Raw genomic sequence first — 27,936 nt, forward strand, 5'->3', positions numbered from 1 at the left:
GGTCCTGTAGAGCAAATGCTGAGGAAGCACCATCTTGCGCCCAGTCATCAACTCAAATGGTGACATTTTGGTTGCAGATGAAGGGGTAGATCTGATGGCCATTAGGACCAGAGGTAATTGGATATCCCAACTTGGCCCAGAATCTGCCACAAACTTCTTTAATATGCTCACAATTGTCCGGTTATATCTCTCTACTGCCCCAGAAGAAGCTGGTCTATAAGCAATATGCAACTTCCTTTTTACCCCCAGTATCTCCCACATCTTTGTCATTACTTCACTGGTGAAGTGGCTACCTCTGTCTGACTCAATCCTTTGGGGTAGACCAAAACGGGAAAAGATGTGGTTAATCATCAAGGCAGCTGCAGTTTCTGCCTTGCAATTTGGGGCTGGGAGACATTCCACCCACTTGGTAAACAAGCATGTCACAGTCAACATGTACTTATTCCCCCTAGCCGAGCGAATCACAGGGCCTACAAAGTCGATTTGTAAATCTGACCATGGCAGGGTCATCCCCCGCTTTTGGAGAGGCGCACGGTGCATGAGGGATGATGGCTGAAATTGTGCACACACAATACACCCCTTCAAGTATTGGTCGAGGTCCTGCCCCATGTGTGGCCAGTATGCAACCTCTCTTAAGATTTCCAGTGTTGTGTGAAACCCCCTATGACCGGCAGTGGCCGCATCATGGGCGTGACTTAACATCAGGCTTCGGAATGAGGTAGGAACCACCCACTGATCGTGGCCAGCTTTGGATTTCCTTACCAGCAAACCGTCTTGGATCCGGAACATTTTTGGACACTTCATCAACACTCTTTGGTCCTCTTTCCCAATGTAATCGGTATCCGTCAGGGGAAAGTTCTCAGGGTCCTCAAGGTGCTGGTAAAATTTACCAATTATTGGATCCCCCTTCTGAGCTGTAATCAAATCAGCATCAGGGGTCTCCTTACTCCATTGTGCAATTGAAAGGTCGTTGTGAGCATTTGTCTGGGACCTAGTGATAGCAGTGACCTGGATTTCCCCCAACAGGGACTCAATCTCAATTAGATCCCCTTGGATGGCCCCGGTTTTGGCCAGCTGATCAGCTAAGTCGTTTCCAGTTTTGTCTGGTCCCTCTACTTTGGAATGACCCTTGATCTTTTTCCAATAGATGGTCATCTCATTCGAGGTGACCAGATCATCAATGTTTTGGATCAACTTCCCATGTTTCAAGGGTTTGTTGTTAGCACATAACATGCCTCTGGTTTTCCAATTAACCAGGTGCTCCACGAACCCGTTCCGTACATAATCCGAATCTGTGATTATGACCAGTTCGCGGAGTTGATGCTGGACAGCAGTGAGGATGGCCTGATGCACAGCCATCAATTCTGCCACCTGACTACTTCGGGGACCAATTTTGTATCCAGCGGAGGGTTCTGGGGACTCATTCACCCATGCATTCCCTATGCCGGCCACCAGTTCTTTCTCCCCGTTGTTGTCAACATGGTAAGAGCATCCATCCACATACACAGTGGGCATTCCCTCACACTTGTCTTCTTCAAAGACTTTGTGGGGGGAATTAAGGTATGCCTCCATGTTGTCCTTTATTTTTAGACTTTCGTCCTCGAGACAGTTTTCTCTGGCACAATCATGCAAGTCCGCCAGACCTTGCGCGAGGGGACTCTTCTTGTTTTGGCCATATCGGACCTCCACAGGAAAGCCTTGCATTGACAGAATCCAGGAAGTAATTCGGGAATTACTCACATTTCCGGCCCGGATTCTGTCACTTTGGAGATATTGCAGAGGCTGGTGTGGAGTCTCCACTATGATGTGTTCCCCCTGGATAAACGGGCGGTAATTCTTCAATGCCCACACCGTTGCCAGGAGTGCCTTCTCACAATCGTTGAATTTTTCCTCCACAGAGGATAAAGTTTTGCTCGCATAGGAGATTACTTTATTGACCTTGTCATGCTTTTGGTATAATACTGCCGTCAAGCACGTATTAGACAACCCCGTCTCCAGGAAGAACTCCTTGTTTCTGACAGGGTAAGCTAGGCAAGGCGCTTGTGAGAGGCTTCTTTTGAGTTGTCTTACTGCCTCGGATTGTTCTGGACCCCATTCCCACTTGACCCCCCCCTTCAGGAGATGAATCAGGGGTCTGGTGATCTCTGCGTAGCCCTCAATGAACTTTCTGCTGTAATTAGTCAGTCCAAGGAGGCTCCTTAGTTCCCGCAGAGTTGTGGGGTCTTTCAGTTTCTGAAGTGCTTCCACTTTCTTTTCCTGGGGACAGAGACCCTGAGGAGTAATCTCATGCCCCAAGAAATTAACACGGGTTCTACACCACTGTGCTTTCTGAAAGGAAAGTTTTGCTCCGGCGGCCCTCAACTGTGTCAGAACATAACGGATCTCCGCTATGTGTTCCTCCACAGATGAACTTTTGATGAGGACATCATCTACATAAGCCAGGTTACCCCTTGCACCCAAGTCGGGCATGGCCTTGTGTAGAAAAATGTTGAATTCATTGCCGGAGTTGAGGTATCCGAAGGGAGTCCGGGTCCATGTATACTGCTGGCCCCCAAAGGTAAAAGCCACTTTGTATTGGTCCTCCTTGCTGACAGGCACGGTCCAGTATCCATTGGTCAGGTCTATTGCAGTGAATACCTGTGACCCCTGGATCTGGGCCAGCCCTTGGTCAATGTAGGGCAGAGGCCATAAGGAAGTATGGACCCGTTTGTTGAGCTCCCTGAGGTCGGCGCAGAGTCTCCACTGGCCGTTTGGCTTCAATATTCCCAGCACCGGATTATTGAAGGTGCTGTGGACTGGACGGATTATTCCCCGGGACTCAAGGTTCTTAATTATTTCAGTAAGGGACTCCATTGATACGAGAGGCAAGCGATATTGCTTCACAAACACTGGAGTCATGCCAGGGTCCGTGGGGATTGTTGTTGTGTGGATGTCAGTGCGACCACAGTCATATGAGTCTACCGCAAAGAGATCTTGGAAATCCAAGAAAACTTGTTTCAACTTTTGCTTTTGTTCCAGAGTCACACAGGCATCAGCTACGTTGACTCTCTCTTCCACCATCTGCCTGAAGCCTGGAAAGACTTCTGGTTTGGCTATCTCCGCGGCCTCCTCCAGCTGGGTGGAGAAGTCCCTGGTCAGAGTGCTGATTTGGACTGGAGGCTTCAGGTGGGAAAGGCAGCCCTCATGCACCTGGAAAATCACCTCATCCCTCTTGAAGTCACAAGTCACATCTTCCTTACCATAAGGGCAGGAAGTGTACACCAGGAAGTTCCCCCCATGCCGGGTAAAAATCCTGTCTGGTGTTGTATTGTCATCACTGTCACTGTCAACGCAGTCCTTGGGGATTGGCCCTAACAGTTCGTTACCTAAATCAATGGAAAAATGTCGGTCATCAACCGCCATTCCAATAATGGTGCCTGCGGCTAGAGTAATACTCTTTAAGTCGCTGTTATCCACCTCTATTGGAATGGTGTCATGTTCTATGTTGACTAATGGAGTTGGGTTTACCCCCAACCCTTGCTGTTGGAGAGAAGCATTTAGATGTATGTAAGCATCAGGGTTTTTCAACTCTTGTCCTCTTTTAACTTTCACTTCCAGGGAGAATTGTCGGGTCCTTTCTGGGATGGTGACTTCCTCTTTAACCTGAATTTCAACTGCATAAGGTAGCAATTGAGCTGACCTAAATGCTTTTTCTGGATCACCAAAGCCCATGGGATTATCCGCTAATCGGGACCAAGCTTTGAAGTTTATTAGGTCCAAACTAATGGCAAAGCGATTGAGAATTTCACTGCCTAAGTAAAAGGCGGCAGTGACGTCTCGCACGACCCAACAATTATGGACTATGCTCTTGTTGCCAATGGAGATTTTGAGCATACACCTGCTTGGCAGGAGATTTTTGGAATTAGGTGCTTCCAGGTCCATTTCCCATTTGTCTATCAGTTTGAAGGTGGGAATGGCTGGATCTTTTGGGAGTTGGCGAAACACGGCTTCGCTGATGAAGCTCTTACCGTTGTTCACACACACTCGAGCGAGAACAGAGTCCTTCCCATCATTTAACTGAACAGGGATGAACAACTGCTCTCCAATTTGCTGAATATCAGCCAGGCTCTGAGCTGATTTCACATCTTTCTGGACTATAGGAGTGGGAGTTTCTGATTGTGGATTAGTATAGAATTTCAGAGTGTTTCCTTCCAGCGTGGAATACCACTTTAGACTGGAAGGAAGGTTGATTTTCAGAAATAGAGAGGACCCCCCATCACCAGTCTGTTGTCCTACTGCTATTACTGTCACGTCTGGAATCTGGTTGTTCTGGAAGTGAAATTCTACTTGGTCAGATTTTTGTTCAACCATGTGGCAGGTGCCGTTTAAACTAACATGGTTGACACTCTGTTTTAATTTTATTGGTCGGCTAGTCTGGGTCCAGCGGACCTTGTTTACGCAATCTATTAGGGGTGACAACCTTCTCAGGAGGTCATTCCCTAGTAAACAAGGGGTGCCCTCTGGGGTCACAACTATGACCGGGTGTTTCAACTTATGTCGCCCAATTTTAATGTCCAAATCTGCCGTCCCCTCGATGGGAATTTCCTTCCCGTCAAAGTTCTGGAGTTGTCCAGGAAGAGAGGTGAGAGGAATTTGGTAATTCTCTCCCATTGCTGCATTCAGTTCGTCAAAGGCCCTTCTGGACAGAAGGGTAGCTTGAGATCCAGTGTCCACCAGTGCCGAAATTGTACCCTGCCCCTGTACTTGTACCGGGGCATAATATCTTCCCTCCTTCTCCTCAAGGGGGCACAGATAATGTACATTTTTGGACAACTGGTGGGCAAATTTTCTGGTTTTGGACATTGCAAGAGAAGAAATTTGGGCAGAATTCTGTGGAGAGCCTTGGGAATCTGAAAGAAAAAGTTGGCAACTGGAAATCAGAGCCATTGTGGGTTCCCCTGGTTCCGGTTCTGGGCCGCCCCCCCCTTTTTGGAGGCAGTCACCAGGATGGGTTTGAACCAGGGGGTTTTCTTGCTGTTGGTTCTGGGATGAGATGGTGGGCGGCGGTAGCTCAGTCTCCACATCTCCCCAGTCTGAATTTGCATCCCTAGGAACCCATTTTTCTTTGGGAGGAGTTCCCCCCTCTCTGAAGGAGAAGATCCTTTTCCCAGGATCCTCCGAGGATCCCTCTCCCTCAAATTGGAAGATCTGTACCTCCTCCTCAAACTGAGTCTGTTTGGGTCTTTTGTTTCTCCTACCCCCCCTCTGCTCCTTAGGAGGCAGAATTTCAGGGGCAAGAGATTTTGTTTCCGGTTCCTGGGTTTCCAGGGGCTGTTTACAAGTGAGGAAGGAAGCTTCCTCCAAGGCTTTACACCCCCCTTCCCTTTGTGCCTCCTCCATGGGAACCGGTGAGTTATCGGGGTGCTGCCCCCGTCATTGTTCTGGAGCACCAGGTCCAGAGTTGGGTGCGTTCTGCGCTGGCACGCCCATCTGAGGGTTCTGCTGAGCCCTCAGTATGTGACCCAGATCCCGCGCCATGTTTTGAACCTGGCGCTCTAACTGGGAAACCCGCTCAGGCTGATACGGGGCCCTGTTTTCTCCCCTGGGCTGATCCCGGGAAGGGTAGCTGTCCCTCCTTTGGTAATACCCCGGGTTGGGAAGATTTGGGTACCCCTCCCCCCTTGGCCTCCCCTCTCCCGGATTCAGTGGTCTGGGCTCAGGGAATTGGGGAAAGAAGGATGGATGGTTTTGGGGCTGAAAGTCGGGTGGATACCTGGGGAAAAAGTTCTGCCCAGGGTTTGGTAAATTTCTGCCCTCCTGTGGGAAGTTTGGAGGGAAGTTCCCTGGGTTCGGTGCTTGGCCGGATCCCCCCCCCTTGGGCTGGAGGAGTCCACACATAACCCAGGATGGGTCTGTTACCTTTGTAGCGAGGACTTACATAGTCAGGAGAGCGAGGGACCCCATTGGGGGGACTACCTCTTTCACTCCCTGCCTGTGACTGGCCCGAGGACCTCCTGGGCCTAGCATTATTAGGTGCAGGTAGGTTTTTAGGCCCCCCCATCTCCAAATCCAAAACGGGGGTGACCTTTACCTCTGCCACCTTGGCAGCAGCAGGGGTGCTGTTGGCTTTGGGGTTTTTCTGGGCATTACTTTTGCTATCTACCGGTTTCTGCACCTCATAGATCTGGGTAGCCTGTTCAATGACCCAGTCTAAAGATCTTTTCTCGTGAAAATCCCTCACGAGCTGGGTCATGATATATTTGGGCAAGGCATGGAAAAACGTATTAATAAATTCTCTGCTATCCGTGCGCACCCTTCTTGTGGTCTGTGCAAAAGCACGCTTTAACTCCTGCACAAATTCTTGTGGGGCCTGATCCTCCCCACATTGCAAATTGTAGGCTGCCTTGCGAGCCTCTTGAGGATTTCTGTGAACAGAAAAATGTTTCAGGATGGCCGCCTTATAGGTGGACCATCTTAAATGATTTTGGTCCTCCAGCCCCGCAAAGAAACTGGAGTATTCCGGGGAGAAGGTCCACTTTACATATTGAATACAGCTTTGGCTGTCCTTCAAATGGAAAGTCTCCATCATTTGCTCAAACAGCTCTAAGTGCTCCCAAACAGAAAACTTAGCGTTCTTATGGTAAGGCGTGATGGCGCTCCTGATTGCCTTAATCTGTTTTAAGGGGTCCTTTAGCAAGGCCCTTTTTGCCTTATTGGCCTTTTTAGTTCGGGTAACCCTTGTCCATTCGTCCTCGGACTCAGAGGCACTGCTCCCGGAGGTTCCCGTCTGTTCTTCCAGGTTTTCCCGGATTCTGCGAGCCTGGGAATGGCTGGCAGAATGTGGGGACCTGGTCTCCTGTGTCCTGCGCAGTTCAGAGGAGTCTTTAGATTCCTCCTTGCTGCCAGGATTTGATGGGTACCCCCTCCACTGACCTAACTGGGCAGAGGTTTTCAGGATGCCCTTAATGGGCCTACTCTCCTGGGGTTCCCCACTGAACTGTACTGTACTTGGGTGCCCACACCCGGATGCCCACCCCTCCATTCCTGGGTGGTACTGGCCTATGAGCCCCATGCTTCTGGCTGGATAGTAATCTGCCATCCCTGTGGTCCTGTGCTCACGTGCGCCAGGGGACATGGGGGTGGTAGAGTCCAGGGACTGGGGGAGATGAAGGCCCCTGGTGGTAGGGCTCCTGCGGTTATGGTCAGGAATCTCTCTTTCCCAGCGGACCTCATCTCTATCCGCCCCTGCTCCCTGTTGCAATGCAAGAGCCTGCATTTGTGCTTTCAGTTCCTCTGTTAAGGCCTTACTCGACTCTATCAGTCTCTCCTGCATCGCTACCTGTTGTAGGAGCCTATCATTGTGTTGGCAGAGAGCCTCATTCTCTCTCTGTGCTTCCTGATTGGTTCTGGAGAACTGGGCCAGTCTTTGCTGCAGGAGGTTTACCTCCTGAGTCCCATCCCTACTGGCCTGCTCCTTTCTTGCCAGAGCCTCTTCCACCCTCCTGGTGTGCTCTAACAAGTTCTGGTTTTCTTTTTGGAGGTCACCCAGCCCCTGGAGGGCCAGGTGATTTTCTTCCATTTTCCTTTTTAAATGGCAGACTTCCTGGCCTAAAGTGTCTCTTTCCTGACTAAGAGCCTGCATCTGCGCCGCCAGGTCGTCCCTTTGCCTTTGGAAGGCGCCGGCTTTCTGGCGCTCCTGATCAAACTCTGCCTGGGTATCCAGGTCTTTCAGGATCAGTTTATTGCTCTCCTCTTTCTCTCTGTCTAGTTGGATTTGCAGGGTGGCTACCTGCTCTGTGCATGCCCTGTTGAAATTAATCTGTTGCTCCAGCTTTTTCTGGCTCTGCAGTAGGGAGTTCAAACTGTCTTAGTGCTCCTTCTGCAAGGCCAGAAATCTGGTATCCTGGTCTGTCTTTTCCTGTTGTAGGATGCCCATATCCTCTTTTATTTTAATGATATATTGCCTACTATCATTTTCTGACTCCTGGCTCCTCTGCAACCTCTGCTCAGAAGAGTCCAGATCAGATTGGGCCTTCTGTAATGCCATCTGTTGCCTATTTGCCAGATTTTGGCTTTCAGCACATCTATCCTGCATGTCTCCCATATATAGGTACAGGTATGCTGCTATCCTGGCAATCTTATTGTGTTCCTCTTTGGCTTTAGGAGCCATATATAGTTCACTCAGGGCCACATGTAAGGGACCCTGATCTCTATATATATCTGACCCTGTTTCAGTGACCTGTTGTGTGATGGCCTGCAACCACGCATCCTGGCCCTGCTCAGCCCATTCACCTCTCACAAATAGTTTATGTAAGAAGTGCTCTCTGGCTATTTTCATATCTACCAAGGTCGTCATTCTAGAGATTGGTCTCTGTCCTGACTTACAGAAGTTTGTATTTTATTTTTGCAGAACAGAACATTTCTTGGAGTGTCCCTTTTGAGGAATGCTTCACAGCGTAATGCAGCGTGGTGATCCGACTGGATATGTGTATCTGGTCAGCTGGCACGCTGTATTAAGCTGCACAAGTGGTATTCTAACCCAACGTCTCGGCTCGAGCCCCCAATTTGTAAGAGGATTCAATTCAACACTACAGCTAAGTCAATGCCTAGTCTGGGATACTGAAAGGAAACCCTTATTGATATATCTTTATGTCCAGTTCATGCGTTCTGGATGACTACCCCTATATAACACCCCTCTCTTGGAATCCCCCTGACCCCACTGAGCCAAGAAGTAGTTCTGTTTTGCAAGTTAAAAGGTTTATTTGATAATTTAAACAATAGATATATATATGTCACACCTTATAATAAATTAATAATTGAATATCACACTTAATCTGATATGATAAAGATTAACAACGGAGAATCTGGCACTAACATGCTTCTCTATAATCAATAAGGAGTTGACATGAAATGGATAAGGTAGCACAGTGGTAAATAGGTACAGAAGTATAATGTGGTAGAGAATGTTTTATAGGGTTCAAGGAAATGCAAGGTTGAATGAATGAAATGCAGTATAGAAAATACTCAATATGATTTCAACAAAACAATGTAATCACTTTTCTCTGGCAATCCCCCCCCCCCCTTGATACAATGCAAGGAAATGGAAGGAAGCACACAGTTCTCAGAAATGCAATCAACTGTAATTCAGTTCACCCCAGCAAGCTTAGACTACAGAAGTTTAAAACACAGGCAAAATGCTTTTATATGTGCTGGCAATGGAGTGAAAAATATGCTAAATTGCTTTTAATTCCCTTTCAGAGGTTCAGGGTGAGTGATAGCTACTCTCTATGAATTCAGGATCACCTTAACAATGCTTTAGTAGTAACTAGCAGGTAAACGAAGTTTTTGGCAAGGAAAAGCAAAACTGCTGTCTTTTTACACGTGGAGAAATTTGCAAATCGCGGCAAAATTTGCGGATGCGCCGAGCGCTATTACAGAGGAATCGCAAGGACTATCACGATTCTTTTGGGGTCCTAGGAAAGCCTAGGATCTCAGCTTCCAAATGAAAGTTACTGCAAGTCTCTAAGACAAACGGTCGCGGAGATATGAGCGATTTTGTGAAGGTCGTTTTTGGTTTGAAATTTTAAAAGCTCAAAATGACAAGTGACAGATTTTACTAGAAATGACAGGTGACAGATTTGGAGCTATCAGGCAGTTCTACCTAGGTTAAATAGATTGAATTAGATGAATTTAAACTAAGAGCTTTGGTTTGGTACAGTTTGGCGGTACTCACAAGAGATTTTAAACAGGAAGGCAGCTTTGTCACGATCTGGTCAACAGGTCTGGACTTCGGACGGTCTCTGGGCACAGCGTCTGGTCTCTGGAACTGCTCACAGCATCGGGGTCAGCACTCTGGATACAATGGCCTGGTCTCTGCTAGGCACCGGTTCTCTGGGTCGGGTCCTGCCTTCTCTTTGGATATTTCTGTCACCGGGTTCTTGCAAATGTTCTTGGCAAAATTCAGATGGCGTCAGCCGGCTGTCTGAAGAGTTCAGTTGCAAAAAGATTTTTAGGCCTGCTGACAAATACTCTTGCTGGCAGTGACCTTTTTGGTTAAGGTTCTGAAGTCTCTGTTTATCTTGGAGTCTAAGTGTTGGCTCTTTGAAGTTTGATGGAGGTAAGTATGGATTTTTCCGGCAGAGCTTCCAGCGGCAGATGGAATTGAAGGTCTCTACCTAAGTTTCAGTGGTCCATTTATATGTTCTGCAAGTGGGTGTGTGTGTTGGTCATAACTAAACTTGCCCCTCTCACTTGTCATTGGTCCAGCTTTCATTCCTCACTTGATTGGGGAAGGAACTGTGAGTCAGAGTGATGTCATTTTATGGCTTGCAGATAGGACACTCCCCTGTCAGATTGCACACATTCTATATTTGATAACAAAAGACATATTTCACAGTTACACAGTTGCTTGAAATTACATATACATGGGGTGGCTGAATTTAGCCATGTCTCTGTCCAAATCTGCTCTTTCTAGGAGCTTGCATTCAAAAATGGCACATAATTGACTTTTTAACTGATTTTTCAATTTCTGCCATTGACACAACTTTACATACATGTGCGCAGGGAGTATGGACATTAACTGATGAAGTTTCAGATTTTTAACATGCATACATTTAGAGTAATATCCACTTTTCCGCTAACACCCCCCTGAACATACCACCGGTTCTAAAAACCTCTTAAACTGTGGGCAGAAAAATCACAAGAATTATGGTATCATTTATAAAATTTTCACATGTCCGCACCATGAGTTATTCATCTTTTTCTAAACAATATTCTGGCTACAAAGGGGTGTGGTTTCCCAGGTCACATGGTGGAAATACTGGTTTATCCAGTTCTGCCAAGCCAGCTTGCTCTCACAGGCAGTGCCCCTCCCAGCTTCTGCCAAGAGGAAGCTACATTTTACGACCGCTGTAATAAAACATTTGCCTGAGTCAGGACAGGGCTTTGTTCAATTTCCTGCAGAGCCCAGGTAATTCAATCAGGGAAGTGTCATATCCCTTTTGGTGTGAGCAGCAAAAGGGCAGCTAGGCCTGGGAACACAGCTGTGACTCAAGTTTCACTCCTGATGGGGGTAGTTGCCAGGCAGAATCAAGTTCCTTAAGCCAGACTTTTAGCTAACTGTCATGTTTTTTGTTGCTTTTTAAATTAACTTGCAATTTTACACATGCAGCTAGAATGCTGATTCTAAGTGCAAAACTATGACATTTCAACAGTTACAAAGGCATGTGACACCAAACATAGGTCACTCATTTAATCTAAACATTTTCGATTTTAGTGTCTTTAAATCCAGTGCAACTTAAACTGCTGACTCCATAGCAGTTTTGTTATAAGCATTGTTTTGGGCTCTTCATTTCCCAGATTTTGTAAGCACACAAAACCCCATTCTGCCAAATGTCTGCTGGTGTTCAGTGAATATTTTGCACATGTTGCAATGTTTGAAAATAGGCATTTTGAGCCTGCCTTCAGAGAAACACAGGGTGGTTTTAAAACGCCGGCTTTTGGATAGTGGTGAGTACTGGTACTGCACCCATTTTTGGGATTTAAGAAATGAATTCCCCACAATTCTAGGTTGCATTTGGCAATCAGCATTGCCATTCCCAATGGTTTCAGACTACTGTGCGGGTAGTCCAATGGTGGTTTTAAAGCGCTTTGAAGCTAACCGGCGCTACTGTTTTTCCTTTGGCAACCCATTTCCCTCATGGCAACCCGGCCTTTCATTCTCGCACTGGTGGGTGGCAAGTGAGGCAACCATTTTGGTGTGCGCACAAACTGCGCAGCTTTCCTGGATTTCGGCGCACATGTGGGTTTTCTGCCATCTTGAATTTTCTAAGCCCACAGCACCAAATGTTGTGGCATGATAGCTTAAACGTGGGTCAGGACACCCAACAACACATTCCACCCATTGTCAGCTATATTTCTGTCACTACTTTGCACCTGACTTTCCCTTGCTCCTCATTTTATATAATTGAATTACAGAAGGGTTGTCCCCAGGGATGTCATTTAGGGGTTGCCAGGGGTCGCAACTGCGACCCTGAGGTCTCTCTTGCTACCCCTAAAAAAACACAAAAAAGAAAGTATTTTTTGTTTTAATGTTTTTAATGCAAGCTCCTGCGCTGGGGCCAGCGCCATGTGGCTCTTTGTTTCTGGATTGGCTGGCTTTCTTGTACAGGCCTTTTAAAAAATAGAAAAAAGAACAGGGGTTGCACAAGTCTAACACTTTCAGCAGTAACCCTAAATAAGAAAGAATAGGAATAACAAATACGACCTTGGCAGTAAGGGGTTAACGCGGAGCTGTCAACCCCTTACTGCCCCATTACAAGTCTGTCTGCGGGAACCTACTAAGGACGCCTGGTAAAACCAGGCGTCCTTAGCGGGTCCCGCGAGCATCCTCCCCATTCCCAGTGAGCTCTATGGGGGCTCAAATGGGAATGGCGATGTGCCGGGCCCGGGTTCCTTGCATGAGGAATTATCGGGCCCTCCAAGGTCGGAATGGCCCGGTAATTCCTCATTCAAGGAAATCGGACCCGGTACTTAGTATGTTCTATTTTATACAAGAATTGCTAGACTCATTAAAGGTTTATTTCAGGCAGACTTCATGGGGTGAGTCACTGATTTAGTCTGTTCTTAAACACATCAACTCGGCCTTTCATCCTTCTGAGGTTGATAAATTAGTACCAACACAGGTTGAATGATATTGCATGTATATTTGTCTATATAAAGCGCTTAAGTGTAAGTGCTTTATAATAACACATCATTATCATTTGCCCATGGACGTCTGCTTGCATTCACAGTCATTTGGTAATATGGGGCTATACACTCTGATCTTAATGATACGTATGGCGATCCATTCTTGTATGAAATGTATATCACATTATAGTGATATCGTAACCATATATTTTCGTAGTGTACGTAGGAACAGTATTATGTGATGCCACTTCCGATTTTGTCAAAGGGTGAAAGGTTGTGTTCCATCACTTCCCCCGATATTACATCTGGCTGGGGTCAAATGACATCATTTCTTGTGATACAATCACAATATTTTTTTGTTATGTAACAGTGTATTCGTTTTGCTCCTGCAAATAGTTCACTGGATCGAGGTGTTTTAGATATGTGCTGTTTGATTCGAGATACCATTCCAGACTTTTATCTCAGCGTGGACTTCTTGGGTGTTAGGTCCTTTCCTTGCTTAGAATTGCAACAAAACCTTAGCAAAAACACATCTGGGTTTAGTGCAAGGTTTGTGGGCCCGGTGTATCGCAAATTAGCTTTATATTTTGGGTTTTGGTGGCTCTTTTGGTGAAAATGTTAACCTCTTTCCGAGTGTTTAATAACACCTCTGTTCACACCTTGCACTTTTTTCACATGGGACTGAGTTTCTTTCATGTGTCAACTGCTGGGCAGGGAGTGAGAGGGGACTTCAGAAAAGGAGAGCAGTCTAAGGAAAGCATTAACATACTTGACACTAAAAGAGTAGCATGGATTTTAAAGTGTCTGCTTGAATAGAGGGAACAAAAGCACTGTTGGTCATGATGGAACACCGGACTGTGCCTATGTTGCAGTGCAGTGTATCGCCTATGACGCAATTATTATTACAGTGTAGCACATGTCTGTTCCCTTTTCTGCTGTTCGCAAATTAAGCGTTGTCTTAACAAAAGCAATTACAAAATATTTTAAAATAAAATGGTTATTGGATGGCAAGAGTGTTAAAATCATGGCAATAATCGGGAGGTGGGAATGGTTTGTCCATGCTTCAATTTTCTCCTCTGACATCCAAGCCATGAGATAAGCAGCTAACTGCACAGTCTATAAAACCCTTCTCCGGAGTTTATTTCTGTAGTTCGGTAATACATTTAAAACATAAATGGAGGGGCAATTGGAAAAGGGCATTGGAGGAAGTGGTATTCGAGCCCAGCTGTTATGACAGCTCCTCTTTTTTAAAAAAATAAAATTTAAGGGCCATCTCTTATACACTTGCCAATACGATGTCATGTCAGTGTACACACTAGAATTGCAAATTAGGTTTCACACATCTCTACACATCGCCACGTACTCAGCTTGATCAACAACTTGTGCATGGGCAGTGCATTTTCTGCTAGTGGGACAACGTGAAGAAAGAGGAAAAGCTCAGTTATTTTCTCCATGATGCATGACAGCAAAGGGAGACAGGACATACATCAAGCAGAGGTTACTCAAAGGCAGTGGCTGAAGTGGGCGTGAGCAGTTCGGAGCATTACTTTTTTTTTTAATTAAGTTTTACTGTTCCAATACTTTGATTGTAAAACGAAACCGTTCCGTAATGGTTTTGTTTTAAAATAAAAGTGTAGGAAGAAGTTGAAACTTTCACTTTCAGTGCACTACACTGACCGTTCCCTTAAACAGCAGGTCTATGTGTTTAGGGGTTTGTATTGTGTGTGGGAGGGGCGTGGTGATGGGGTTTGTGTGTGTTTTCAAGCAATGTCACAATGGAAATGGTAATGTGACTGTTGTATTATATAGTATATTGTTGAACGCTTCCATGACTGATAATTCCGTTCAGCCATGTTCATGAAATAGAACCTTTATCAACCTCATTCACCAGCCAGCAAACCTTCACACCCACACCTCGCTTGACTGTATATTTATATCGCGTCTCCAATCCCCTGCCTCCTTAGCCTCTTCACCCAGAGTAAATGAAGAGAGCGCAAAGTTAAATATCTATTAAAGGTCACTATCCGACAAAAAATTCCATCAAACTGAGATAAATAAAACCACGGTTAACTCATTTCGAGATTTATACCGGACAGGAAATGAATTGTGCAGATTAGAGGCATATTTAGTTATGCTTATTGAGGTTAGAGACTCGAAATGAAATACATCATCGTGTCTGTGAATATACAATGAATTCTTTATGTGTGTTGTGAATGAATAAGCACCCTGTAAAGCTGCCACTCCCGGCTCCATGCTATGGTCAATTGATCATCAAACTCCAGGTTAAAATGTCTCCCCCAGGTCCTCTTATGAGTCTATTCAATTGTTCCGTTGAAGGCATTTTTGATTCATGAGACAATAAAGTAAACGTAATGTGAACTATGTCAAATCAGGGCAAGTGGCAGTGACATATTCCAGGCACTGGACAATCTATCCATTTATAGAAATGGGTTAATGTTTAAAAGGAGATATACTATATCTTGTATTCAGGACATTTTGTGAAATATAGCATTAGAAAAGGACTGCGAGAACTGTAAAATCTATGTATTTGCCCTGTCTGTTTCCCACAAAATGTGTTCCTTGGCATGCACCCACACACCCTGCTGTATGTGAATATTCCAAGGCTTCGAATGCTCTTTTCCACCACCTCCATTTCATTTTTTTCTTCTGCCCTCCTTGCAGTTACAGTTCATTGAATTGACTGTAATGCAGCATGCATGATATAAGTTAACACATAAATAAATGCGTAGCATTAATCTGATCAACCTGTAGACAGATGTACTTCTGATATAATGTACAATCATTGTCATATTATCCACAAATGAAAAGCCTATTGGCGGGATTAAACAACAGGAGTAAACATTGATGGTCGGACTGCTGTCCTTTGGTTTACATTGTTCGTAGATGAGTTGTCAAAGTTCTATGGTTGCAAAGCACTTTGCAAACGTTCCCTTGTCTGAATGGCTAGTTAAATAAAAGTTGTGGAAGATAAAACTGATTACCAAAGAGTGGTTGTTTCAGGGGCGTAATTTTACCAAAATGCCAGCAGTATTGGAAGTCACATAACACGACCAACCTCTGGTGACACCACAGGAAGTGATGTCATTTGGCCCCACCCCGAAGTGACATCACAGGAAGCTATGGAACAAGACTCTTCATCCCTTGACAAAACAGGAAGTGGCATCACATAGCATTGTTCCTAAGTACTCTATGAAAAATATGGTTAAGATAGCACTGTAATGTGATATACATTTCATAAAACAATTGATCACCATATGTATCGTGAATAGCAGTGTGTATATGCCCATATTACTATATTACTGTGCGTGAAAGCAGATGTTCAAGGTAAAATAATAAGTTCTTAAATAGCACTTACACTTAAGCACTTTATAAAGAACAATTATACAAACAATATCACCCAACCTGGTACTCATTTATCAACCTCGGAAGGATAAAAGGCTGAGTTGGCCATGCCAGGATTTGAACCTGTTACCAGCAGATAACACACACATTGCTGTAGTGAGCACTCAACCCACTAAGCTAACTTTACAGCTAGAGCTATCTTACTGGCATAGTAAAATGCACAACAACATGTCTGAATGTTCTCAAAGTCAGAAAGCGAATTACACTCTGTAGTGGATACCATTATACTGGTAACTGTGATTTACACCAGGCTAGTTCATCTGCAGGTCTTGTGCAAAGTTGGCCACATGTCAAGCCTGTGTTGATCTATTTTTCAGGCTTCAGAGGTTGGCAACATACATATCATTGGGGGGGTTCATAACAGTGTATTAAAGAATTTAGAATAGCACAGGGAAAGCAGCCCACTCACACATCATCCCATACATTGGGCACTAGTTACCTCATACATGCAAACAAACATCCTGAAAGTATGCCATGGAGATAGGAAAGATAGCCACATTGCAACAAAGCATTAATGGTGGCACAATGAAATCAAGTGCCACTTTATGTGCTATGGTCAAACATTTCTACACTGTAAACCAGCTTTTAGGCACAAGGATTTTGTCAAGTGACTGGGGACACCGAGATGGAATGTCTTGTGATGATCATAACAGAGACAATGAGAGAAAAAAACATGCTATAACTGCAACTTGTGAAAAGCAAAATAACCAGTCCGAAATGGATGCTTATTCTACACTGTTAGGCGGAAAACTGTGCAGTTCCCTCTGGGACCACTGCAAAAGATTTAGGACAACAGGTGTTTGGCAGTAAACCCACTTGGTAGCAGTCTGTACCACACAGATTCACTTGGTAGCTGTGGCTGAGCAGTCAGACTTCCCTCAAGAAGAGTTAGGCAGTATGTGGAGTATACAAAATAGGGCAATTTACACAGTAGAACAAGCAAACACGGAACAAGGCTTCGGTGTAAAGATATATAGTCATTTATTTATAAAAACACATCTATGAAAAACACTCGGGCACTAATACGGCAAACAACTTCAATCACAATTACTATAAGAAAAATCTAGGTCTAGGTTCAACGGCACCACTTATTTGCAGACAGAGGTGAATGCTTTAACCTAGATGGCACTCTAGTATTCGTTAGGACGGGAGAGAAAAGGCAGGGTATGAAATCAACTCGGTACCAACACTTTTACGAACAAATGCAAGGCAAGTAAGGCAGGGTCTACCGTAGATCGCAAAGTTCAGAGGCCAGACCCACTCGGAGAGAGGCAAGGCGATATGTCCCAAAAAGTATCACAGTGGAAATGCACTTCGAGTCTTTGTCGCAAATTGTTATAGAAAGATTGCACCAGTTCAGAACGGAAAGTTAAGAAAGCTTGGAGGCGACCCAATGGAGAGGCGAGGATTCAGACACGTCATGCTAACCGACACAAGGGAAGCCAGGCGAACACGGTACCTTGTTTGTGGAGAGACAGCTCCGGCAGGGGCAGTTGTTCCTGGTGGTGGATGCACGTCGGGTCTTTGCCAAGAGAAGAGATGATCTCGTTGTCGAAGGAAAGTTGAAGATCGTTGCACCACCAAGGAAGAGACCAGCCGCGGAGTGCTCCGTCACAAGGCACCACCTTTTGGTCGCGGTACAGGTGTAGTGGCTATCCGGTTGCCGGGGTGCTCTGCACGGGCAATTCAACCACTACGTCCTGGAATGAAGAAAAAGCAAAGGGGACTGGTTGTTCCCACCAGTCAGGGGAAGAGACTCTCCGGCGGGGAGATCTCCTCTGTCGTCGGGAAGTGGTGAGTCGGTTCAGCAAGGCTCCACCGGAGGTGTCGTCGTTGCAGGTCGGCTCAGCTTTACCCTCGTCGGATTCTTAGGTCCTGTGGCGACTTCTGAAGATCCAGTCCCAAAAGCCCTGCTTTTATGCAGAAAACCCCCATTCATTCAGCCTAGCTGTCAATCAAAACACGCTAAGTGGTGAGCGGGGTGGCTCACCACTTGGGCCAATCACACCAGAGTGCGACTTGAGTTGGCAAGGCAACTCAGTCCAGGGTGCCTAAACCCCCTCCCACACCCCCTGTGGTACCCAGACAGAATGGCACCACTTTGGAGGGCCTCTGTGTAGAGGCCCGCCAAAAGTGGAACAAAGGGCTCAACCTTTGGTTTAGGAGTCACAGAGACGAACACAGACGCCATTTTAAAAACCGAGTTCTGGCAGAAAATACCAACCGATAGATTTATTTAAGATAAATAAACCGGTGGTATGTTAGAGATTAACGAGAAAAAGTATTAACTTCCAACAATGGGAAGAATCCCATAGAATTATATTCGGGGTCGAATATAAAAAGTAGTTTCCACTGCCACCAGCCAAAACTCGACGAGGGGGGACGGAACAGTGCCCCCTCGAATAACAGACCCAGGAGTAATCGAATTACCCCTACTAGAACGTCCAAAATAGGATGGTTTGTACTAGTTCTGTTAGTAAATTTAGGTCTAGTAAAGTCAATGGTGACTTTACATGCCCGGGGAGACAGTAGTCAGTCCCCGGGTATGGAGTCTATGGTGGAGGTCCGCTAGGACGCCCCAGTGTTACGGCACGGAGGGTGCGTTGTAACACACATAGCAAAACATATGAGACCCTATGGAGTAAAAGACCCCATAGCCCATAGAACACATTGACATTTAAAGGAATTAACCACATTCATGTCCAAGAGTGGGAGAAAAAGTGTCTCACTCTTGGCAGGATGGAAAAAAACAAACTCCAGAAATCCAGAAAAGCTGCTGGGGGACTCACTAGGTTAGGAAATTCAGCCTAAACAGAGAATTCTCCCTAGCATACTCTAAATGCTTTTTGGAAATTTCTGTCTGCATTATGAATTTGAGGTGTTTAAGAACAGACTAAATCAGTGACTCATCCCCTGGAGTGTGCCTGAAATAAACCTTTAATGAGTCTAGCAATTATTGTATACAATTCCAGAAAGACAAATGATTTGTTATTCCTATAATTTCTGCTCAAAGTGGTACACTTGTGGAACCTCCTGTTTTTTTAAAGAGGCCTGGCCAAGAAAGCCAGCCACTCCAGAAATAAAGAGCCACATGGTGCCGACCACACCGCAGGAGCATCCATTACAAAAAAAAAAAACATTTTTGTTAGGGGTAGCAAGGGAGACCAGAGGGGTAGCAAGGGAGACCAGGGGTGTAGCAAGAGAGATCTCTGCAACCTTCAAATGACGTCCCTGGGTTCCTATTGTATTTACATGATATTAAATGTCTTTGGAGCGGGACCAGGACTGGATTTTCCCTGCTGTAGGTGTGCATCATTGCTGGGACACAGGAGGAAGATGGATTACGCTTTACAAGCCAGCACACACTTTCGGGTTAATGAATCTGCTCAAGTGGAGCAGGGCCAAGAGTGGGCAGTTCCCTGCTGTAGGCGTGCCTCATTGCTGGAACCAGATGGAAGAGGGAGTTTGCTTAATACACTCAAGCGCAGCATAGTGGAACAGAGTCAGGAGCGTGATGCTCCCTCTGTTCCAAGTAGTTCCTTGGAATTCTATTGGCCAAGAATTACCAAGCAGGAATGGCGGTTTGTGCAAGGTGGTTAAAAGCAGGGTCGGTCTTACAACAGATTGCACCCCAGGCGGGAATCATCATTGGCGCCCGCCTCCCCCGACCTGTGATCTCATGCATGTGTCATGAGCTGAGCAGCGGAAGTGGGGACTATGAGTTAACAAAATTGTCAATGCTGGCATCTGCTGAATTTCATGAACCTCCGAAAATAGCAATAAGAGGGTCAAACCCGAACAGGCCTGGTTATGTTAGTCTGCTCTTCATTTTTAGTAACAATGACCAGTTTGCTGCTGTGACTCGGGTCAGAGAATCGACAATTTCAGATCTACACTAATGTCATTTGCATGACCTCAAACATTTAGCCACTCTTAAGAGGTGTTGAACTGGTCTTGAACAGTGTTACTCAAATCTCCAAGAACAAGCACCAGCAACATACCCACCGATAGCTGTACAAGCCCGTCTATCTCAGCATTAAAATACATGCATTTATGCAATATGTATTGCATCAAATATTTCAGGGGGAGTTAAATATATTTAGGAGAGACACACGTAAACAATATCACTACTCCATGTGAGTGGTAAAGTCTACTTAACATATGCAGAGAGTTAACATGCATGTACAATTCAACATAGCTCCCAATGTTAATTTTGGAGAGGTGGCATTCTAAAATGATGACATTACAATGTGGACTTTACAGTGAAACACACTCCAGTGCATTACCGCGGCAGAGAAATGGCAGTTCGTGTATTGGGGTTTGTTTCGCTCATGCTCGTGAACTCTCAAAATTCTTAAATGTTTTCTTCGTGATCACTCATTTTAGCTCCCGACAGCACCATGAAACTGTAAGATCACAATGAAAAATGATGTCTACCATCCCAACATAAAAACAAAAACAATCAATATCTTATAGGGTGCAAGGCACCCTTTTCTTGGGACTCGTTAAGTTTACTTTTTGCAAATTACTAGTCGCGTACTGCTTGAATAACAGCGGCCCTTGCACATTGTGCAGTGTATAGACGAATTTCATTTCAAGGGACTTGGAGTACTGCGGGTATCAGGGGAAGCATCTCCAGTTTACCCCAAGCGTAGTGCGCTTTTCCCTCCACCCCCAACCCCCAGCCTTGCAGCCCTGTGCTTTTTCACATTCTCCATTATGGTAAAGAACATTGTCCCGAGCTTGGGAGATAAATGGACTATGCAGAAGGAGCTGCCTCCCCAGGGTGTGTTTAGCTGCTGGTGTATCAAATGCAGAAATGGGTGGCATCAAGAGCCCCACGCTCTGAAACATCCTGTGCACAATGGTTGGTCACACGACAGAAAGTGTGAGCAGGTGATTCCCCAACACTTGAACCATTCTTAAAGACCTGGCTTTGATTAATGTGGCGTTAGTTTCATGATTCCTGCCCCTCATGTCCCCAGCCTTCCAAGATGTCACAATCACCTACATGGCCCTCCAAAGACCCACTTGGAGTCAGACTTGGCACTTGTGGCACCAGACTCACTCACTCCCATAGGATGACATTGTGGATTGGACTTGTAGTGCATTGATGGGGACAAGATGAATGCCGCGCTCTCACTCACCTTCAGTGCTACTCATCTCAGAAGCACGTCGCCATCCTCGGACTCTGGCCATCATCTAAGGAAGGAAAGGAACAAAGTTAGAGAACTGTTCAACAGACTCATTATACTTACCTGTCTGACTCTTGCCATTGAAGTAACTAGGCATCAACGAGCCTGCATCAATCAATGGGCCCCTGCGCTGAAAGCAGGATGGAGAGCACACTTTTCAAGAAAACAAGGTGAGCTGTGGATCAAAGGGAAGGGTTGGACCCCGGGGAAGAAGGGGTTCAAGCACACAGAGACAATAGGGAGTTAAACTCTACCAATCCTGTGTTTCAGGCCCAGTCTCCAGTCGAGTAGACTCCAGGGAAGGGTTTCGAGGTTGTAAGAGGTCAGACAGGCTGAGTGACGTCTCTGTGGATACCAGGTGAGCGTTACAGTTAGCTAGCCATGGCCATTTCCCAGCATTTGTGCTAAAGGAGATCGGAAGCTGTACCGTGCAGGGTATTTCAAAGGCCATGAATTGATGCTACAGCATGTCGCCCCCAATGGAACAAAGAAAGTGAAGCATGCATCCTGCAAGTCTGGGTATTTGCATTATACGGAAGACGGGCCATCCGTCCATGGAGACCGTTTCTACTGTAGTTGCTGAGTCGCTTTCCCAAGCCAGCTGCTGTGCAGACTTCTCTCAGCTTTTGATCCAGCGCCTGCATCCATCCTTCACACTATCATTCACAAGGTGCGTTTGTGTAGGTGTTTGTTTATCTCGTTAAACTAGCGTAATTGCTATTCCAAACAAAAGAAGCACAACGACAAAGAAGAGTATAAGACAAGTTTGAGCGAACAGTGAAATGTATGAAACTCTTGCACTAAAATAAAGTCAGCAGTGCATGCCCAGGAAAGAGGGAACGACGAACAATATGCTCAGGAGCGGGAACTAGGGGGGCATAGTAACACCCAAACCGGCCCAAGAGTGGTACCGGCCCCCAGGGCCTCGCCCTCGAAGTGATTTTGGCCCGGCCAACGGACTGACCAATCCAACCCGCTGGAACGTGCAATTGTCTAAGATCTGCTGATGGAGACACTCTGCCCAGGTCTTCCGAGAACCAGCTTTTTGATCTCCTGAGGAGAGTCCACCACCAGTGCTCGCTTCCTTTTTCATGACTACTTGAACCTTGACAAAAGTGTCTAGCTTTGTGGTCTCCAGAGGCTGTTCTTGGATGGCCCAGTCATCTCTGCAATACCATTTTAAAATGAATAAAACGCCTATGCAGCAATAGGCCTTACCTGCGAGGACGGGAGCAGGAGGAAATAAGTGTGCTTGCCTCGGCAGGATGGAGTTACTGCCGGGTTTCCTGAAACAAGGCCAATCAGTGAGGGCAGGATGCAGCAACTGTTTGTATTTGCTGATTCTGCTGCTGCTTGGCAGTGTGTGCTTGTGATGGGAACAACTTCAGGATTTAGTGACCCACTCGCTCCTCTTTTCTGTACTGGTCGGGGCCGACAACACCACACAGTTGCCCCTGTCCATGGAGCCTCTGGAGGGGATGGAATTCCCCAGATTGTGGGGTGGCGCATTGACGTGGGAAAAGTTCCGCAGGTCAGGTGCTGGAGCTGCCCCTTCCGACTGTAATGTCACGTAGTACAAAAGTACTACGTGACATTACAGAAGTCAGGGGCGCCCTCTGACCACGTTGTGCCACTTGTGGTGGGGGGCATAAGCACACCAATAAAAACACTTTAGGTCCCCCTGCAGCTAAGACCAGCCCCTTCCATCACAATGCCGGCAGGAAACTGCTAATGGTGGCCCATTAGTCACTAAATGGTTTCCTGCTGGCATTGAGATGGGAGGGGAGGTGCGGTGGGCTGTGGGCGAGCCTTGCAGGGACGCACCGTGGGCCCCGACACGGTACAAACGGAGACCCGTTTGGGCCCATGGTGCGTCCCTGCAAGCCCAGAAAATGGCCAAAATAATAGTTTAAAGCAGCGTTATTTCTTTCATGCCGCTTCTTTTCCAAACTATATATCAAATACACTTTAAACCACTTCCATGGCACTAGTGATGAGTTACTTCACTATGCGGATAATAGTTTTGACCAGTGTTGCTGAGTAAATATTCTTTAAGCTACAAACTGGTTGATTTATTTATGCAATGTTTGTCGGGTACATGGAGACGGATAATGTATTTATTTATACAATGTTTGTCGGATACCTGTATGCGACACACATTGCATAAATAAATAAATATGCAGGTACCTGGCAAACTTTGCATGAATAAATAAGTAATCCGGGTCCATGTATCCTTATAACAAGTCAACAGACAGACTTTACTGTATCAAAGCATACACTTGATTCCCATTCAAAGAATGTTAAATTGATTGTTTATTGGGTTCAGGTGTCTCCTTGTCATTGCCCTTTTGGCTTAGGTTGCCTCCAAACCCCTTTCAGCATCTTGTGTTCTTTGTTGGTTGTATATACTGCATCCTGTGCCATATTCATGGTCTCTTGGTTGGTGTGTCCAGTCCTCATTATCTGCAGCCTAAGTGGGACTGGGGCATAAAATTGTCTTGCGCACCAGTAAAAAAGTGGCCCACCGTTGCAAATAGCAATTCATTCCTTGTGTGACGGACTGTTTGACTTTGGGTAGGATTTCCTTAACAGTGTTGTTTGGGAATGGTGCGCAGGGTGCAGTGGGAGCGGTGTGCGGGGTGCGGCAGGAGTGGAGCGTGGGGTGCGGTGGGAGTGGTGCATGGGATGGGGTGCGGGGGGGCAGCACATTCCTAGTGTTTCGCCCAGTGCACTACATGGACTCGAAACTGCCCTGGCCGAGGCCACAGCCTGCAGCAGTGCCAGTGGTAGAATACATATGTAACACGTTAGTTTCCTAACATTATAAAAATTAACAGGCACATTCATTTTTATAATGTTAGGAAACAAACGTGTTACACGTGTATTCTACCACTGTGGACTGCTGTTGCAGCGCCCCCTAGAGGCTGACTGACGTCAGGCAGCCGCCTGGGCTGCGTGATGCAAAGACCGGCCCTGGTTAAAAGACATTAAGAAGGGGAAGAGGAGTTAAAGTAGAGTAAAATGGAGCAACACCAGTATCATGTTGATGCCATACTTGATTTTCTATGGTCCAGTAATCCCCCGAGACTGGATACTGGTGCTTGAAAAAACCTTGGTCAAGCTTGGATACCTGTCAAAACTAAATACAAATAAAAACGAGCAACAGAGGAGGGGAATGAGTAAGCAGGCCCTATTATGTGCCCTTCAAACTCCTCAGACATTAATATTTGCAATGCTCTGTTGCACGTTAAAGCACATACATCCTTTTTTCAATATCTTAATATTCGCGCTCTGACATTTGCTTTTTTCTAAGTGTTGTCTGGTTAAGTAAACTTATTAACACTACACATAAACAAGGAACAATTCGTTACACATCACATTATTACTTATATTTTATTGTACTGGTAATTAACGCACGACATGCACTCTGATGTAAAACTCAACCCTGAACTGTGTATTGTGAAGTCTGAACTAAGAATTGTGAACTCTTAGCTGTGGTCGATTAATGGGATACAGTCCATACCTGCTTTGGAAGGTATTATTTAGCAATAGAGTTGGGTGACTGAGAACCTAGTGACTTTGAGCAACTTTCTTGAATGCTGGACATTCAAATTCCAAAGCGTACTTTCTACAAACACCTGGTTCTTTGTTGCTCTAGTTATTTAGATTTGTTTGGGGTGGAGTGGCGGAATGTGGGCTTTTTGCCTCTGAACACCTTCAATGTTGAGGGTTTAGCATTTTTTTCTTCTTTTTAGGTTATATGCTAAGGGGGTAAATCATAGAATATCGCGCACAAGTGGCGCACGTGGCTGGCGCACAGTGTGCGCATGCAAATCTCTGCGCCAGCGGCGTGCGCTAAAATCCATTTCCGCGCACAGCGTATTCATGGATTTTAGCTACCAAAACCAGCCTTGGCGCACAGTGCCGCAGCGACCCTGCAGCAGCGCCAGTTACGCCCCCAAGAACGCCCCTAGCGCAAGGAAAAGCCATCAAAATCCCCAATCCAGCGCAAAGGGCTGCGCTAACCCTGGACCATTTTACAGGGCTGCCAAACAGCAAACGCCAAGCAGGGAATGTGTATTACTGGGGTTCGCGTGAAGTCTCACACGCGATTGGATCTGTGTATGTGTATTTCAGGGGTGCGCGTGAACTTCCACATGCAATTGGCCCTGTGCGAGTGGGCTACGTGTATAACTGGGGTGTGCGGGAAGTCTCACATGCGATTTGAGCATGGTACGTGTATTTTGGGGGTGCGCAGGAAGTATCACACGCGAATGGCCCTGTGCGAGTGGGGTACGTGTATAACTGGGGTTTGCGAGAAGTTTCACACGTGATTGTCCCTGTGCGAGTGGGGTACGTGTATAACTGGGGTTCGCGGGAAGTTTCACACGTGATTGTCCCTGTGCGAGTGGCGTACGTGTATAACTGGGGATTGCTGGAAGTTTAACACGCGATTGGCCCTGTGCGAGTGGGGTACATGTATAACTGGGGTTCGCGTGAAGTCTCACACGCGATTTGAGCATGGTACGTGTATTTTGGGGGTGTGCAGGAAGCTTCACACACGATTGGCCCAGTGCGAGTGGGGTAGGTGTATAACTGGGGTTCGCGTGAAGTCTCACACGCGATTGGATCTGTGTACATGTATTTCGGGGGTGCGCAGGAACTTCCACACGCGATTGGCCCTGTGCGAGTGGGGTACGTGTATAACTGGGGTGCGCGGGAAGTCTCACATGCGATTTGAGCATGGTACGTGTATTTCAGGGGTGCGTGGGAAGTATCACACGCGAATGGCCCTGTGCGAGTGGGGTACGTGTATAACTGGGGTTTGCGGGAAGTTTCACACGCGATTGTCCCTGTGCGAGTGGGGTACGTGTATAACTGGGGATCGCAGGAAGTTTAACACGCGATTGGCCCTGTGCGAGTGGGGTACGTGCATAACTGGGGTTCGCATGAAGTCTCACACACGATTTGAGCATGGTACGTGTATTTCGGGGGTGCGCAGGAAGTTTCACACGCGAATGGCCCTGTGCGAGTGGGGTACATGTATAACTGGGGTTCGCAGGAAGTCACACGTGATTGTCCCTGTGCGAGTGGGGTGCCTGTATAATTGGGGTTCGTGGGAAGTTTCACACGTGATTGGCCCTGTGCGAGTGGGGTACGTGCATAACTGGGGTTCACGTGAAGTCTCACACGCGATTTGAGCATGGTACATGTATTTCAGGGGTGCGCGGGAAGTTTCACACGCGAACGGCCCTGTGCGAGCAGGGTACGTGTATAACTTGGGTTTGCGTGAAGTCTCACACGCGATTTGTGCAGGGTATGTGTATTTCTGGGGTGCGCAGGAAGTCCTACATGTGAATTGGCAGTGTTGGTCCTCCCAGGTGTTCCCTCTACACCCTCCACAGCCCCTGCAGGCAGCCCACACCACAGGGGACTACCCTGCACCCCTGACCATGTCCCGCAGGCAGCCCATCCACCATGGGCATGCCCCCAAGCCAAGCCACATGTCAGCTTGCACTACTGATCACCAACTCATGTCCCCCTGCACCCCCACACCTGCCAGCAGGCCCCCACTCATGTCTCACTCATGTCCCACTCATGTCCTCCTGAACCTCCACCCCCCAGCAGTGTGGGGCACCTGCCAGCAGGCCCCCACTCATGTCCCCCTGGACCCCCACGCCCCAGCAGTGCAGGACACCTGCCAGCAGGCACCCACTCATGTCCCACTCATGTCCCCCTGCATCACCACCCCCCAGCAGTGCGGGGCACCTGCCAGCAGGCCCCCACTCATGTCCCCCTGCACCCCCACTCCCCAGCAGTGTGGGGCACCTACCAGCAGGCCCCCATTCATGTCCCACTCATGTTCCCCTGCACCCCCACCGCCCAGCAGTGCGGGGCACCTGCCAGCAGGCCCCCACTCATGTCCCCCTACACCCCAACCCCCCAGCAGTGCGGGGCACCTGCCAGCAGGCCCCCACTCATGTTCAACTCATGTCCCCCTGCACCCCCACCCGCCAGCAGTGTGGGGCACCTGCCAGCAGGCCCCTACTAATGTCCCCCTGTACCCCCACCCCCCAGCAGTGCGGGGCACCTGCCAGCAGGCCCCCACTCATGTCCCACTCATGTCCCCCTGCACCCCCAGCCCCCAGCAGTGCGGGGCACCTGCCAGCAGGCCCCCACTCATGTCCCCCTGCACCCTCACCCCCCAGCAGTGCGGGGCACCTGCCAGCAGGCCCCCACTCATGTCCCACTTATGTCCCCCCCTACACAAAATAAAGATGCACAATCATGGCCCACTTCTACACCAAAAAACCATATGCCGCCACCCCATTCTTGAGACGCAATGATTTCCCAATCCACCCCACACTGACATGGCCATCTCAAGACACAAACCAAAACTCAACTATGTACATCAACACATGTCCATCACACACATACACTGGTTGGCATTGCTTGTGTAAACCCACATTTTCAAATGCATCAACCCAATGAGCGAATCCCACACATGGAACTAACATATGAAAATGTATTATGTACATAAATAAATAAATGAAATGAAAGCATACCAAAATATCAAACATGAAATGAAAAGCATGTGAAAAAGATGAGTGAATGAAAATGATAACCAATCCAAAAAAATGTGAAAGAAAAA

Source organism: Ambystoma mexicanum, chromosome 10, assembly GCF_040938575.1.
Source record: "Ambystoma mexicanum isolate Mex_15411 chromosome 10, UKY_AmexF1_1, whole genome shotgun sequence".
Taxonomy (NCBI): domain Eukaryota; kingdom Metazoa; phylum Chordata; class Amphibia; order Caudata; family Ambystomatidae; genus Ambystoma; species Ambystoma mexicanum.